Source organism: Sturnira hondurensis, unplaced genomic scaffold (assembly GCF_014824575.4).
Source record: "Sturnira hondurensis isolate 20B ecotype Veracruz unplaced genomic scaffold, ASM1482457v3 Scaffold0006413, whole genome shotgun sequence".
NCBI classification, from domain to species: Eukaryota; Metazoa; Chordata; class Mammalia; order Chiroptera; family Phyllostomidae; genus Sturnira; species Sturnira hondurensis.
The window spans coordinates 46319818-46337842 of record NW_028079044.1 but is presented as its reverse complement, the minus strand read 5'-3'; the positions used below and the strand labels follow the sequence as shown (position 1 = coordinate 46337842).

General features: G+C 39.1%; 1 long non-coding RNA gene across 2 annotated transcripts; it reads right to left on the bottom strand.

The window, feature by feature from the left end:
- Positions 1-422: 422 nt before the first annotated feature.
- Positions 423-16907, bottom strand: LOC118988937 (uncharacterized). 2 transcript variants are annotated; one of them, XR_005066884.1, is made up of 4 exons: positions 16805-16907; positions 6781-7019; positions 4501-4632; positions 423-714 (listed from the first exon to the last, which is right to left on the bottom strand). It is a non-coding gene; the product is annotated as an uncharacterized LOC118988937 (long non-coding RNA). The 2 variants fall into 2 exon arrangements; XR_005066883.1 differs by lacking the exon at positions 16805-16907 and adding an exon at positions 15068-15175.
- Between the last annotated feature and the right edge of the window lie 1118 nt (positions 16908-18025).

The following is an 18025-nucleotide window of genomic DNA, read 5'->3' as shown; positions in this document are numbered from 1 at the left end:
GGGGATAAATGCCTCACCCAGAATGAGCTGAGCACATGTGGCCCTGTTCCTAATCCCCAAACATTTCCATATGGCCCACTGGCTGCTGATTCCACAGCTTCTGACTGTTCTATCTCTTCTTGCCTCTCTTGTAGTTCCGGGGACCAGAATTGCTGAAAAAGAGAATGAAGGCCTTGCCAGAAAACATCGTGAGTTAACGGTGAGCCTCTAGTTGAGCCCATCAGTCACCTCTAAGCATTCAGACAGGCAAGGAGACCAGCGCCCTGACACCGAGAGCTGTCTTGAGACACAGACAACTCTCTCTAGCTTCATGGTGGGTGTTGTCGGAGCTACATTCCCGATGACAAATCCACTGATCAAAAATCTCTCAGACTTCTTTAATGAGACAGAAGGTACAGACAATGACTCTGGAGAATTGCAAGTATTCTTTACTCTTAGTTCATTTACAACAGCGGTAATAAAAAGTAACAGAAAAGGCATTGGGTTGACAGTGGAAAGGGAGGGATTCCAGTCTTTATATGTTGTTACTCGTGGTGGAGGGAGATGAATAGAACCACTCAGTTCTCTGGACCGCAGTTTGCCTCCTGAAACACCACGTCCGAGATCTATTCCGCGTTCTGAATGCTTACATTTTAGCATGAATTAGTCGAAAAAAGACTGTCAAGCAATAAATACTTTTGAATATTTATTGTGTGCCAGGCATCTTGTAAAATTCTGTAGAATAAACAAAAAGAAAAGCATAGTTCCTATTTTCAGGGAATAGATAAGAATTAAACACTTAAAAAGTTATTGAATAACATCAAGGCAATACTAGAAAGGGTTGCAAAAGCAGGGCATGATTAGTTAGCATGTGATTTGTACAGAAAATATGTACTGAAGAGATCAGAAAAATGAAAGAAGAACCAAGGGAAATGAATCAGATTGGTCTATGAGTAAATGAAGTATGTTTGTCCTTGACGAAGTTTAAGATTTGGATAAGAAAACAAGGTGACCAGGAAGGAAACTGGATCCTGTGCCTCAAACTAGACAGTTGGTCGTGGATGAGGCCTAGATGTAGCAGAGCCTCAGCTTTCTCATATTGCATGTGGAGTTACCAAGTCAACTTGTCTTAGAGGAGATCAGACCCAGTATTGAACTAGGTGATATTGCCTGCTGTTTGAACCACTTTGTACAAAATCTATCAGCCAATTGACTTTGTGAAATACTGGCAATGAGTACATAGATACTTTGCAAGTAGAATGAGAAGAACACAAATAAGCATAAACTATAGGCTTTTCCCTTCAAAAGGTTAGCCATCAGATTGGGAGGGTGTAGTAGTTGAAACAGTGTTTCATAGATACCTGGTGCCTGTAATGAACTAAAGCCAAAAGTCAAATAAAGGTAGGTAATCTAGCTTGGATTCCCAAGCCAATAAAGAACCCAAATTTCAACTCAAATTCCCACCCCACCCTGCAAGAGTGCAACACTGAAAATTTATGCAAAGAGGGAAAAATGTGTGAAAATTTTTGCCACAATCTCTTTCCTCACAAAGCCAAGTGCTTGGTGTCTTTTTTTTTTTTTTTTTTTTTGCAAGTTTGCAAAAATGACAAAAGACATTTCAGGCTGTTGGGAGCAGATTGTCCCTTAGCCCACATGGAAGGGGGTGAGATGCTGGCTGCTGGGTAAGAAACGTGTTTGAAGCACACAGATGTGATATTTTCATTTCAACTTCAGTGGTTTGAGTAGGATGACTGAGGCTTTAAAAATTATTATTTTCACTTGTAAATTTGCAAATCTGCTTTCAATCAAGTGGAACCATTGTCTCTAGCAGTGCAATATTTCAAAAGGAAAGATCAGTATAGTAGGCCTGCATGTGAGCATATCAGCATCTTTCTCTTAGTGGAGTCTTTGTAAATTGCTTTACTGGGCAAGGAGTCTGATTCATCCAAAGGTAACAGACATATATCGTATAACCTGTCAAGGAAACTAACGTTTGACATTTTGGAATACAGAAAGTGTCTATAGATTCTATTTATGTCAAGGCTACCTGACATAAAGCTATCTCTTAATTTGGAAAACAGTTGTGGCTTAAAAACACCTTCCAGATTCATTATCCAAATTACTGGTGGGTTTCCCTCCCTGTTTCTTACTTCCCCCGATGCTACCTGGCAGTGTTTACTAGGTCTGACTTCCCCACTGGACCACTGCTGAGGGAAGAGGTCAGTCTTATGCATCTTGGTTTCTTCCCCAGTGCCTGGTGCTTGTTTTGCAATCAACAAGTATGGTTTAAGAAGTGGTTTACAAAATGATTTTGATTCTCCAAACAACCTTGTGTACTGGATAAGGCAAGGAACATTGTCACGTAATTAGCTGAGGCCAAGAGAGGTAAAGGGCTGTGTCTGAGGGCCAGGCCATCCCCATGGCTTCCTCCTTTTTTCCAGGAAGACAAGGCACAGATGCCTTTGCCCCACCCAAAGTCCCCTTCTTCACGTGGGTATCCCCAGATCATCCTGATATTCAATTCAAGAAACTTCTGCTCTAAATAATATTATTATATGAGAATTTGGCATATTTTCCTCTCTTTTACTAAGATTGTTCTGATGATACATAATACCACAGGAGCTCAAACGCTCCTAACAATGAAATCAGAACTCTCGAACTGGTGTAAGAATTTGAAAGGAAATTTTACTTGCTATCATACTTCAGCAATTCAGCTAAGAATTACAAATATGGCTGCTGCATTCATTGCTATATAAAATGGAATAGACCCACTAGTTAAAAGGAAATGGGAACTTTAATTTGCATCTCTCTGAAAATTAGTGATATTGAACAATTATTATATGTACCTCTACATTCATTGCAGCGTTATTTACAATTGCCAAAGTTTAGAAACAACCCAAGTGCCTGTCAGTAGATGAGTGGATAAAAGGTCCAAAGAACATTTACATCATGGAATCCTACATGGCCATAAAAAAGAAAATCTTACCTTTTGCGACAGCATGTATGAACTTGGTGATTTACTAAGTAAAATAAGGCAGTCAGAGAAAGACAAATACCATATTATTTCACTTATATGTAGAATCTAATTAACAAAATAAACTGATAAAATAGAAACAGAAGCATGGACACATGGAACAGACTGACAGATGTCAGAGGGGAGGGAGATTGAGGGACTGAATGAAAGGTAAAGGGCTTAGCCAAAAAACACAAGAAATCAAGTAGACCAATTAAAATTGGAATCTTTTTTATCACGCCCCTGCTCAAAACATTCTATAATCTTCCCATAATGATTAAATGACAATCCCTATTTTACCACGACCTAAAGTACCTTCTGATAGTGTGAGAAAATTCAGGAAGGAGGAAGAGTGAGAGGAAGGAAAAAAGGGAAGAAGGGAGGGAGGGAGATAGACCAACCGACACTACTTCTCACAGTTCAGGTTTCCAGTACTCTCATTTTGGAACATGTAGATTTATTTTCTGGAATATTTATGCTTCACTCCAGGCCAGTTAAATACAGTACATCTAGAGATGGGTATAGACATCAGTTGTATTTTAAAGGTCTCCAGATTATTCCAATATTCAGCCGAGATCTAGAACTCTTCTTTGAAGTGCTGAGAACCCAGGGCAAAGTTACAAAGAGCACATTCATGACCTGACTTCTCAGGTAGTCACCTCCCCAGTGACCACCATTCTTTCATCCAGTGTTGCTTGTGGTAGTCTCACTATACCATGCTCTTATTACATTCTGGACCTTTACCTGTTACTTCACTTGGGATCACCTGCCTTTTTTTTCTTTAGCTAACACTCATTCATCCCTCTAGACTCCTCTCAGACTCCTCCCAGCCTCCCAGAGCTTCATCTCATGGCTTTGAAGAGAACTTCCTCCTCTGGACCCACTGACATTCCACTCTTACCTCCACCATCACATTGGTCGAATGCTTCGCCATCTGTTCTCTTTCTGTTTCTCCATTCATACTGAATGTTCTTTAAGGTCAGAGACCATACTATATTGATCTGTGACTTCTCAGCTCTTAGAAGAATGCTCAGTACATAGTGGGCCCACAGTGAATGTTGGATTAATAAATTCAAATCATGGGGATATTTGTAGTCAGAACTGAATGGCACTGCCACAGCAAAAGGCTTTGTGTCACCTCTTTATTGATAAGAAAAGTTCTACTTTTAGCCATGGCAGCAAATTCTGATCAATTAAGGACCTACCCACACTTAGATTCATAGACACACGGCTAAGTATTCACATCCACAAAGATGAACTTCATTGTAATTGTCCAGGCCCTCGGAATTATGTCTTTCACTGTTCACATTTAAATTGCCTCCTGGTTCAATGTAGCTCTGGAGAACCCATCTTCTCATGGAGACGATCTGTTGGCACGCACCCAACCCCACCATGTGTTTATGTCTTCCAGGAAGTGGGATATTCAGATTTTTCAATCTTACTTTCAGAAGTACAAGTATGCAAACCCATGCATCCTGCCCATACTATCGATGATGAAATCAATTCACCTTGATGTTCTTACCTAGAACAGAGGAAAGGGGAATCGAAGTGTCATTAGCCATCTAGTATGGCTAGCCAATAGTATACTCGCCAATAGTATTTTGTTTTAGTATCCACCATATTTGAATTCCTTTTTCACTCTGTGAAAACATTTTCCACCAACTACGAGAACCCAAATTACAAGATCAAACAATTTTAGACCCAAAAGTCCATAAAACCTAACTGTGTTTCAGGAAAATAGCTAAATAGTGAAGTAATCACCTTTAGCCAGACATACCAACATTTAAAAAATATTTTTGAATAAATATGCCAAATTGTATGCTGAGAATAAATAAAACCCAAATTCACCATCTGCCTCTTGGTTTTAAATTTTATAGTCATAAGAAAATGTTGGTCTATTCTTTTCAGAAAAAAATTCTCTTTGACATCATTTTATTACATGGTTCATATGCAGTCTGCTTTCAATTTGTTGAGGTTTTAGGCAAGTAATAGGCAAAGACCTAATTTTGATAGCATAGTTTGCTCCTATTCAGAAATTTTCTTTATATGGTTGCTTGCTTTTGTTCATGTAATGACTGAGGCACCAAAAAGAATGTCTCTAAAATCACATAGCATATGGAATATACTCCAGAGCACACATTTGAGAAAACTTCTGGTATCAGCTTAGAGTCTGTTGATCGAGACAGGGCTGTACCAATAGTCTTAATAAACTTGAATGGAAGACAAATCTCCTAAATCTGTGTTCCTAACAGATCTCCATAGAAATGTCTTCTAATATTTAACACCTTTCTAAAAACCATTCTCATCTATGGCTAAAATGTTATGAGGATGCATACCTAGAATCTCTTTTCAGAGACTGCACTACACATCTAGGGAAAGTACCTATCAATGTCGGGAAATCCCATATCCTTCCGCTTGTTAAGTATCCATAGTAATGTATTCTGAATGTTCTGACTGGGTTCTATTTTTTCTTCTCATATTTCTTGTTTCTATTACCTATCATCAACCTACTGCTTAAATTTCTTCTCCACTCTCTGAAGTCTTGCACTGTAAAAAAGTAGGCATGCCTTTTTTTCCCTAAAAGGTTTTATGTCTCATCACTGTAAGATCAAGCAAAAAGGAAAAAGGACTCATGGACATGGACAACAGTGCGGTGATTGCAGGGGAAGGGGGTATAAAGGGATTAAATGGTGATGGAGAGAATTACAGTAAAAATTGTTTTAAGGAAAAAAAGAATAAAATAAATAAATATTAAAAATACTCAAAGAAATAAAATTTTGCAGTCATTGAAAATTCACCAAGTTTTGATAGAGAGATGGGTGCAGTGTGACCAACCCGGTATACCAAGATCAAAAATAAGACAAGATTTAGAGTCATATCTCAGTCTCACTATTTTAGAGATGTCATGTCTCTGAAACTCAATGGTCCCCACTTAAAAGAAAAGACACTACTATCCAAATTTTAAGGTTTTTATGGATTGGAGGTAATTTGTACACTCAACAAATATTTACTGGACCTATTTTAGGTGTCTGGCATTGTGCTAGGCTTGAGCATACAATAGAGCACAGGTCTGTTGTATAGGTCAGCCAGGCGTCTGGAGTCTTGAAGTTCACATTTGATTGGGGGTAGACACAGAAGTGAATAAGCATACATCAAATAAAATGAAAACAGATACTTACGAATGGGCTAAATTCAGAATGTATGAACTAAAGGTTGAGGCATAGGACCCTTGGCAATATTTTTAAAAGTTTTTAAAATCATTGTTGAAAAATAATTTATAGGTATATGATACCTTGAACTAACTCATTTATATGTTCAGCAAAGTACATTAATTAATATTGGTAATGTATCCATTGGTATTTCTCCTGAATGACATGTCAGTCACCCTGGACATAAAATAAGGCAATCTGTAGATCTGGGGGAGAGCATGTCCTCTTCTGCTCTTGGACTTGAAAGAAGGAAGTCAAGAGAAATGGCTTGATTTATTCACAACTAGTGGCTAACAAGTCCAAGCAGGTAACCTAAGAGCATTTGTAGAATTAGTTTTGAAGAAACTAAACATTCTGGTTATATATTGTACATATGCAGTTCTTTTCTATAAGAAGAAATTTTGAAACGGAGGCCAAAAGTGGTGACAGGACAAGTAGTAGTTAATATATCTTACATGTTACCAGTATGAGGAATGAGGACTCCTTGCTGTTTATAGAAATAGAATTTTACAGAAGAATTATTTTTGTATCATATTTTTCTGTTAGATACTTTGAATATTAACTTTCTCAGATACTTACTGGATTCATCAAACCACAATGACTGAGTCAGCTTAATGCTCAGAGACTTTAAAAGGCTGGAGAAATGGCTAGGAGGGGGTTTATTCCTGCCCAGGAGAAGCCCAGAGTGTGAGGGGAAGACAACACTGGAGGAATCGTTGCAATGTGATGCAGTCGGTTCTCCAGTGGGAACTGAACACTGGCGACCCGAAGCTTCAGTACTTCAAATCTCCAGGGTGTGGCGTGTTGATGTTTCTTTCCTGAGGTAGAAAAGAAAAAAAGAAAAGAATATGTCATCATAAACCAGCCTGCCCATATCTGAACTTTTGATATCATTATTATGTTTTGACTAACCCAAAAGCTCATTGTAATTTCTCGGAGCCTTGTAGTGGTTGAACCTACTCTCATTCTGGCTAAGTCTGTAGTTGAGTCTACTCTGCTATTTTTTAAATCTAATATTGTGCCAGAGGGAATTCTCAGTAAAAACTGTTTTTGCTTTCGATCTTTCTGCCAAACCTGGGGAGCAATCAGCAGCTCGAGTCGCTTTGAGGACACAGTACATGTTCTTGCCAAGTATGCTGTGGCTGTCTAACCACCACGTACCATTTTTCGGAAGGGGTCTGCAGTTAAGGGCCCAGAGCTCAAATTCTGTGTAGATGTCATAGAGTCCTCAGTGCCTGTCTTCTACCTCATCTCTTTCCAAAATTCCAGCCTCGGTTCACATTTCTACCTGCTTATCTAACTTACATGTCAAAGAGGACATGTTCAAAACGAAACTCTTCATTCTTTACCCCACCAAACTGTTCTTCCTTCCGACTTTTACAACCCCGAGAATCATATCACCATCCATGCAGTATTTGCAACCAAAGCTTGAAATAATACCCAGTTCTTCTCTTCCTTCTGCCCTACGTGTAGTCCATTAGGAAGTTACTAGACTCATCTCACAGCTGGCCTCAAACGCATCCATTCTCTACCGTGTCTATCACACTCACTCTCACCCAAGACATTATTACTGCTGCCTAGACTACTGTGTAGCTCTCAGATGGACTCTCTCTTTCCCTACATGCCCTGCTACAGTTATCCACACAGCTGCTTGGACTGCCTTTTTAAAACATAACTCAGAGTAATGCTGCTGCCTCTGTTGCCATTCAGTTCTACCAAACGTCCCCTAAACTAGCACACATCTAAGTAATTGCCTATTGGTTGACTAAAAGCCCATGGCGTAGTGAAGAGGTTAACTGTGGAACCAGAGGTCATTCATAATTTGATCCTAAGCTGCTCTGCACAACAGCTGTGTGAATTGGGGCAAATTACCTAAGATTTTTTAAGTGTAATTTCCCAGTTTGAAAAATAAAGGCTGGAAAAAAATTACCTCTTTTGCTTAGTCATTTTTTTCTAAAAATGTTTGTTGAACTACTAAGATGTGTTGGGTACTCTGATGAGCATTGGTATAAAAAGTAAATAAAACATATATGACTGTCCTTGTGTTGCTTTAAGTTTAATTGAACATCCTAAGTGTCAAACGTATAACGAGTCCTCCATAAAGCTCTAGTCTGAATGTGTACCTCCCCCCTCGGAATGTATATGATGAAATCCTAATGCCCAAGATGATGGTTATAAGAGGTGGGAACTTTGAGAAGTGCTTAGGTCATGAGGGTGGAGTCCTCAGGATGAGATTAATGTTCACCTAAGAGACCAAAGGGAGCTATCTCACCCCTTCTGCAGTGCGAGGCTACAACCTACAAGGCTACAGCCCAGAAGAGGGCCCTCACCTGGTTATCCTGATGCTCTTGTTCTCAGCCTCCAGAACTGTAAGAAATAAATTTCTGTTGTTGACAAGCCACCCAGGCTGTGGTATTTTGTCACAGCTAACAGAACAGACTAAGACAGATGCTTAGTTCCTTTCCCTCTAACCCCAGGGATCTCCTGTCCCAGCCTCCCTCAGACATCTCCTGTCTCTTAATCCAGAATTATTTTTACTTTTCCAGGGTGCCTTATGCTGTCCTCTATTGTAGCAATATCCAATTTTTTAAATTTAAAGCAAAAAGCTGAAGTTATTTGTCCTCAAAAAATCACTTGGGTAGTTCTCTTAGTGAAATTCGGGGCAGGACACAATTGTTGCCCCCGTGCGAGTAGGCCTCAGCCATGTACAGCACTCACTAGATGTGTGAAGGTAGAGGAGGAGGTGAGCATGTTCTCTGAAGGTTATAAAGAAATGTTTGGCATTTGTAGCAAAAGACAAGAATTGGGTTTTAATCACACCAACATACCATAAAAAACTGGGTAACACCTATCACCACAAAACAAGAAGGCAATTCAATCATTAGAGTAGATCAATGCCCTAAAAACCACAGTACCCACGGGGAGCCAGCTCAGGCCATTCTGTCTTGGCTCATGAGCAAACACTCAGAGGTATAACCCTTGATGAGCAAAATGCTACAGCAACAACTTGGGAGGCCACAGGCTGACTGAAGTCTCTTGAGGTACAGAACCATGTCTTGATATACAGTATTTAGCCCCGAGAAGCCATGTCCCCAAGAAGCCATGTCCCTATTCCTGAAAGGGGGCCACATGTGAGTGCACCACTAAGTCAGAACAGGTTTCCTAACATAAAGTGAGCTGATCAGAAACTGCCTAGTTTCAAAGGTTTTTGAACCTAGGTCTAAAAGGGTTTGTTTGATTTTCATTTGCAGTGAACAAGCAAATACAACCATGCAGACTGGTAGGCAAAACCCAGATTCACTGGTTTGATTTGGAAGGTCTTTTCCTTGGGTGCTTTGGGTGTAAAAACTACTGAAAATGTAGGTGGTCTGGAAATAGTTCTGACTCTATGCCTATGCAGTAAGTAATTGTCTTTCTGTGCGTGTTCCTCACCTTTTAAATAGGAGCTGATCAGGAAGCTTCAGAAAGTCCTGTCAAGTTTTCGAAAGGGGATGGAGCTGAAATGGACCAGGCTCAGATCACAGACATCAGTCATTTGGGGTATTTTACTATACCCTGATCTTCCTTTTAGGAAGTTGTTTTGCATTAAGTAGGTTATTGCTGTTCTTTGGCCCATCAACTAGGCAGATTACACCTTATTAATTACCTGCATCTCTGAGCCTTGGTGCTCTTCACCTTTGTGTAGGAGCCTAATTTGCTGCCTCAGCAACTGCATTAGTATTTCCAGTAGGTGCCTCTACCCAGCCTTTGCATCTGTCTAAGAGAAACACCTCTTTCAAAGCATCTACAGTCTCAAGATAAGTGGGAATTATTGGACACTAGAGATGAATGGACCTATCCAGGATTTGTTCTATAAATACAGGAGTTGGCAAAAGTAGGTTTACAGCTCTTCATATGGAAAGAGACATGCAGGCTATGACTTTATATCATTTACACATTGTTGTAGTCTGCTCTGTGTTTTTTGTACTCACAACTATAAACCTAATTTTGCCCACCTTGAAATTATTAAGTATCTTTCACTTTGCTAAAGGTTTTACATATATCTTATATAATCCATCAACTAAAAATATTAATTGGATACCTACTAATATTTGGAAACTTACATCCCATGTTTCTGACATTTTTTCTGACTTTTATAATATTCTTTCTATTAAAAATTACAATCAATGTATTAAGATATAACATACATTTTGAGTATGCAAGTCAATAAGCTTTGATGGACACACACATACCCATAGCCACTTCAGTGATAAAATGGACTGTCACATCATACATAGAAATCCCTTCATGCCGCTTTGCAATCAACTCCCTTCTATTTCTGGCCACAGACAAGCACTAATCTGTCATTATAGATTAATTTTGCCTGTGCCAGAATTTCTTACACATGGAACCATACAGCATGTTCTCTTGTGTGTCTGGGTTATTTCACTCAGCATAATGTTTTTGAGGTTTATTAATGTTGTTTGCATGTCTTATTCTTTGTCTCCTCTTATTGTTCCATTGTATTCATCATAAGGATCTACTGCAACTCGTTTATCTATTTTTATGTTAATAACCATTTGGGTTGTTTCAATTTTGGGCCATTAGAAATCAATTTGCTATAAACACTCATGAACAAGCCTTTGGGTGAATACATGTTTTTACTTCTCTTGGGTAAATACCTAGAAATGTAATCAGTGGATTGTATTTCAATGTGCATTTTACTTTATCAGAAGCTTCCGAACTGTTTTCAGAATTGTGGTGCCTTCTTATACTCCCAAAGTTCTAGCTGCTCCACCAATACTTACTATTATCAGTCTTTTAATTCTAGCTTTTCAAGTGGATGTTTGGTGGTCTCCTTTGTGATTTTAAGTTGCATTTCCCTGCTGACTGGCAATGCTGTGCATCTGTGGTTATGCTTATTGGTTACTCCTGTATTTTCATCTATTGCCTATTGAAATACTTTGGGTTGTTAGGCTTTTTATTATTGACTTATAAGAGTCATTTATATATTCTTGACACAAATCTTTCAGGAGATATAGATGATGGGATTTTTTTATTCCCAGAGCATGGCTCATTTTTTTCATTTCCTTAATGGTTTCCTTCAAACAGTAGGTATTTGTAATTTTAGTAAAATTCAGTTTATTAGTTATTTTTTCTTTGTGCTTAGTTATTTGGGGGTCAGAACCAAGGAACCTTGGCCTATTCAAAAGTTGTGAATATTTTCTCCTGTGTTTTGTTCTACAATTTTAGTTTTGTCATGTAAAGTGTATGAACCACTTTGAATTCATTTTTGTGAATAGTATGAGTTAAAAGGCAAGTATTACTTTTTCTCTACAAATAATCCAGTTTTTCTAACACAATTTGTTAAAAATATATGTTTCTCACATAAAACCAGGTGACCACATATGTGAAGGTCTATTTCTGTAATATCTATTCTGTTCTATTGATCTCTATACTTATCCTTACAACAATGTAATGATCTTTTCACTATCTTTGAAAATAGAGTTTGGAAAGGCAGCAGAGTTTAATGTGGGTATTCAGTCATTTAGAAAGTCCTGGCATCGGTTTTTAAAAATATTTTAAAACAATTTAATATTTGATGAGGAAAGTGAGCTAAAGTAAGACTAGGGAAATGAGCAGACATTGCTGTAGGCCCTTGCAGCTCATGTAAATGTGTTTTTCTTTTTCCTGAAGGCAGTGGAAAACATTGAGGGATTTTAAGTAGAATAGCAGTGCAATCAGACTTACTTTTTACAGTAAATCTGGAGTATAAAAATGCCATCGAGGAGAGTTAGGAATAAAGGGAGTCTGGTTAGGAGGCTCTAGTGGCAATTAAAGAAAGAGTTATGGCAATTTGATGTAGGATAGAGTTGGTGGGTCATGACCTATTGTAGAATTTTTGTACTGCATTTTCAATGGTTTCTTTCAATCTGCCTTCCACCCTTCCTTCAATGAGGAATAATCATGCCAAATGTACCTTCTAAATCTTTCTCCACTCTACCTTCTCTTCCTCTACAGCCTGGGCACCTATCTAGACCCCCAGGGGCCTTTGGACACATCATACGTCCTCCACTCTGCCAACAAAATGTCTTCTGCACAGCACAGGCCTGATTATTGTTTTTCCAATGAACTTTGCTTCCTAAAGTTCAGAGGACAACATTTGAGATCCTAAGTCTGATACTTATTTTTCTTCGATTTTACCAAAGTATCCATGAGACATGGGATTTGCATGGTGAATCAAGATTTAAAAATCTTTTATTGGGCAGTTTCTGCATAACCAATTGTCACAAATTTAGGGACTTATAACAACTGATTTTTATTATTTCATCTTTTTTATGGGTTGGGAGCCCAGACATAACTTAGCTGGGTTTTCTGCTTCAAGGCGTCTCATATTCAGAGAGAGGTAGGGTGGGGAGAGTGAGGGAGATTTATTTTAAGGAATTGTCTCACACAAATGTGCGGGCTGACAAGTCTAAAATCTGGCAGGCTGGAATTCTTGAAATTGAATCCAGTTTCACAGGACAACAGGCTGTAAACTTAAGCACATTTTCTATTTACTGTCTCGACTTTATTGGGGAACCTCAGTCTTTGCTCATTTAAGGCCCTCAGGTGATTGAATGAGGCCCACCACATTATAGAGGGTAACAGGCTTTACTCAGTCTGTTTATTTAAACACTAATTTTGACTCAACGTCTACTAGTTTGAATGTTAATCACATCTAAAAACATACCCTCACAGAAACCTGTAGACTAGTCTTTCACTAGATCACTAGGCACCAAGCCAAGCCAAGTAGACACACAACATTAGTGCTCACAGGTGCAGTCAAGGTGCTGGTGAGGGCTGGGTCCCCTCTGAAGGCTTGACCAAGGAAGCATGGATCTTCTTCCAAGCTCCTCAGTTATTCGTATAATTCAGTACTTTGCATACTGATAGATTAGTGGCCTAAGATTCTTGCTGGCTATTCACAGGAGGTTGCCCTTGATTTTTTACCACACAAGCCTCTTTGTATGAAAGCTTACTTCAGCAAAGTCATCAAAGGAGAGAGACTCTGTTAACAAAACAGAAGCCAGTCTTCTGTAACTGAATCAAGGAAATAATATTCCATCATTAGCCACATTCTATTGAATGGAAGCGAGTTGCTAAGCCAGCCCACAACCAAGGGAGAGAATTATACAAGGGCATAAACATTACCAGGGAGGTTTCCCCTTAGAGTCTGACTGTCACACGCTGCTCGTCTCTGTTAACATTTGGGTTTCAGGTAGACTGTGTCATTAGAATTCTTTCAACCAGTTTGTGAGGTAAGCATTTTCCTTTCCATTTCACACATGAAGGAATTAAAGCCTCGTACCCTGTGAAGTAAGAAGCAAAGCCGGTAATCAAGCCTGCTTCTATTTACCATCAGATGCTGTGTTTTATTATACTATAAGGAAAGGTAGCGAGGAGCAGAAAATATGGGAATTAAGCAGCCCTTAGAACAAGCTTATTTTTCTGTTTCCAAACTTTGACCTCCTCCCCTGCAAACTAGTATGCTTTTCTTTTTCGTAACACTAGAAGTTTCTGTTAGAAGACCTGACGCTCGTTGCCCGTTCTCAAATATAGGTGCTCCCTAGACTCTTCACTTCTCCAGGCACAGCTTGTGGAATTTCTACTCATTCTTTATGTTTATGCTTTTGATATGCCAGGTTCATTGTCTTATAATATCCGTGGCGCATCTTTGTGTACAGCCTAATTTTCTGTTCTCCTGGTCATATGACCCTAAAACTGCAGTTATTCTCTTTTGCCTTTGGTTGTAACCTTACCATATTCTTCATAACGAGTCTGGCCCCTTGAGAAGGGAAATAATATCAAGGCCTGACAGTCCATTATCAGAAAAGTCAAACCATGGATCCTAGTTCAAGCTGTGTCCTAGGTTCTAAACTCTGGCTACAAGGTCTGCATTTTATACTTAATAGAACTGTCCTGCCTGGCATCCCAGTTTTTCTAGGACTGGGATCCCTGCCTTGACCCCGGAAAGGGTTTCTCGGGACAGGAGTTATAATTCTGAAACCAGTTCATTGTAGCCAGAGCCTCTTCTCTACCTTTAGCCCTTTGCCAGATAGCGATCCTCTGCTCGTTTAGCCTGTAAGTTATCATCTACCATTCTTCATCCCAGGTAAGTAAAGACAGAAAGCCTGATAACATTTCTTCCAGAGTACGTCCTTGGGTTACTTCTTATAAACTTTAAATACAAAAGGAGAACGTTCCAGGCCTTCTAGTTAATGATGAGGAAGAAATGAGAATTTGGAGTCAAAGGTTTTTCTATCGTCCCTCATCCGTACAACACCTTCGTAAAGTAAACTGTGTTCTGTTTCTGAGGCAGGGCTTTGCCTTCAACATCTGTGCAACAGACCACACCTCTCCCTTCTACACATTTCTTCTCTTGACCCCCATGGCGTTCAGTATGAAACCCAAACTGCCTAGGTTTGTACTCAAGAGTTTCGGTGGTCTGACTGCTAGAAATTTTTTCCAATCTCATGTCCACGTCTGTGTGTGATAATTTCTTCCCCTTCCTCATGTATAATAGTCTTCATTTAATTCTTCACTTATTAAACTTGATCCAAGATCCAGTAATGTCACATGCCTAGATAGCACTTCCTGTTCTTTTCAAGAATGTCAGTGAAATGCTCTTTTATCTGTGAACCTCAGTGCATTGTTTATATTGACTCAAGCATGTATCTCATTCTTTCCTGTGATTTCTCTCAGTGTTTACGTGCCTTCTATCCTTATTAACCCAGAACACATTTTAAAGAGTTAAAACACAGCCCTGGCTGGGTGGCTCAGTTGGTTGGAGCGTCATCCTGCCCAACAAAAGGTCATGGGTTTGATCCTCGGTCAGGACACGTACCTAGGTTGCAGGTTTGATTCCTATTTGGGGCAGGTACAGGGGGCAACTAATCCATTTTTCTCTCTGACACAGATGCCTTTCTCTCCCTCTCTCAATCAATAAACATATCCTCGGCTGAAGATTTAAAAAATAAAAATAAGTTAATGCATGCTGTATATCCTTTGTTTTATTCCCATTTTCAGAGTCTATCACAATGTGCTGAGTGATAGAATGAGGTTGAGAATAGGACATAGATTTTGGAATCAGATACACCTAATTTGGCATTTCCTAACTGTATGATTAGAAAAGTTACTTAGCCCCCAAGTCTTGGTTTCCTCATCTATAATGAGAATGGCATTGCCTGCCTCATTGATTTACTATAAAAACTCACTACTATTAAATATACAGAAAAACTAGCACAACATGGAGTATACAGTTATTCTTTCTTCCTCAACCCTTTCATTTCCACAATCCACAACCTACTTCCATTCCAACCTCCTCTCCCACCCAATCTTCCTAGTTCCATCCTACCATTAATTAGTGTTTGCTAAATTGGTTTGAGTCCTGTCACCAGCCTCCTTGAATCAGGAAGCACATGACTCACAGCTTTTAAATGATCTATTGACTTTCGTCTCTGTGGTCTTTCTCTTGTCTGGTGCCTTGCATCCTTNTAGCACAACATGGAGTATACAGTTATTCTTTCTTCCTCAACCCTTTCATTTCCACAATCCACAACCTACTTCCATTCCAACCTCCTCTCCCACCCAATCTTCCTAGTTCCATCCTACCATTAATTAGTGTTTGCTAAATTGGTTTGAGTCCTGTCACCAGCTTCCTTGAATCAGGAAGCACATGACTCACAGCTTTTAAATGATCTATTGACTTTCATCTCTGTGGTCTTTCTCTTGTCTGGTGCCTTGCATCCTTGCTTTTCTCCTCCTCCCCCTACCTTAGTCTGCTATGAATTCTTCTTTTGTGTTCTCTATTTGTTCTCAAATTTCATTTTCACCTTCAAGCTCTTTGTTTATGTTGTGTCTCTCTTCTGCTGAAAGAGCATGGCCTTGAGAAGCTGGCGTTTGTTTAATCTGCTGGCTTCTCAAGATCTGTATTTATGAGTTTCCTAACGTCCCAGCACAGGGGACTTCAACACACATGCAAGAGCTTTCTGAGTAAGTTTTCCAACCTGAAAGGAGGGCTGGGCCAAGGCTGTGTCATCCCCCAGCATGCGCTGCCTCAGGCACAGCCAGGAAAAATAAAAGTCTCCATGGAGATGAAACAGAAACAAGTCTGCCTGATCAATTATCATTTATATAAATAGGAATTCATTTTCAGTCTATGTTTTTGACTTGAGCTGCTTGTCACATTTAAGTAGAAAGTGGGGACTTATCAAGAAAATTTCTAGCATTGAATGTCTACTCAGTTCAATTAAAAGAGTGGGAATGTGTCTTTGCCCATTTGTGACTCAAAATTTAGTTGAGAATGAGAAGGAGTTCACAGGAAAGAGAGGGTAATTAAAGGCTAGGAATAGGAAGAGCTAGTTTAATATTTGTTGACTTACAGCATAAATAAATAAATACAGGATTGCCATGGACTGCATGCATATTCGTGTCCCCTGCCCCCAAATTTATATGTTGAAAACCCAATCCCCAGTGCCATGGTCTTTGTAAATGAGACCTTTGGGAAGTAATTAGGTCATGAGAATGGAACCATCGTGATGGAATTAGTGCCCTTATAAGAGACATGAGAGTGAGTTTTCACCTTGCACCTTCTTTCTGCTGTGTCGGGACGCAGCACACAGACAGCAAACCAAGCAGAAGGCCCTCACCAGAATCAAACCATGCTACCACCCTGGTCTTGGACTCTGAGCTTCCAGAACGGTAAAGAATGAATTTATATTGCTTAAGCCATCCAGTTTATAGTATTTGTTATAGCAACCCAAACTAAGACAATGATTGACTAAATAAAAGTGATTAAATAAATGAATAAATGACAGTTTGAGCTTTAGGCCTTGTGCTTTAAAAACTGAACAAAGTACCTAATTCAAACAGATTAAATCACCTTTAAAGAATTTGTATTGAAACCCCATATTGATTTCAGTGAATCAGTAATGTAAGATATTTCAACAAGCACACCTTAAGTAACAACAATGGACAAGACCTTATAGGGAGTCCAAAAGGAAAAAAAAGATGAATAAGATATTGTTCTTTTTCTAAGAGAGAAACAATATTCTTCTGTCACCTTTTTATGAATTATTGCTCAAATATCCTAAGTATAGTCACACAACCTCCAAATAAGTAGAATACTATCAGTTGTAAGCCCAATAATAGACTGAATGGATAGTGTATTGGAACTCAGAACAACTTGCTGGTTAAACTATAAGCATTATTCAAGCCCTGGCTGGTGTAGCTCAGTGGATTGAGCGGGGGCCTGCGAACCACACGATCGCGGTTCGATTCCCAGTCAGGGCACATGCCTGGGTTACAGGCCAGTTCCCAGAAGGGGACACATGAGAGGCAACCATACATTGATATTTCTCTCCTTCCCTTCCCCTCTAAAGATAAATAAATAAAATATTAAGAAATAAATAAACTATAAGCATTATTCAGTGTGTCTCTTTCATCAGTTAGTGGGCTTTCGCCTTATCTTTCTGGGAGTAATTTGGGCACTATCTATTCTCTGTTCCAAGTACAATAAATATTTGTTATGTTCCCAAGCAGTCGTTAAAATTCCTGAGAGTAGGATCTCTTTTTTATTTATCTATGTGTCTTCCACAGAGCCTCATATAGTATCTGACATATGCAGATACTCACCTATATTGAATGAATAAGTGAACAAGTGTAATATAAAATAGAAGTTTGTATTTGCTTACTAAGGATTGGGGGAATGCCCTTTTGTGTCATGCACATGTCTCGGCAGTGGATTCATAAAGATGAATAAAACTAGTCCTTGGTCCTTCAGGAAGAAGGACCTGAGAACACA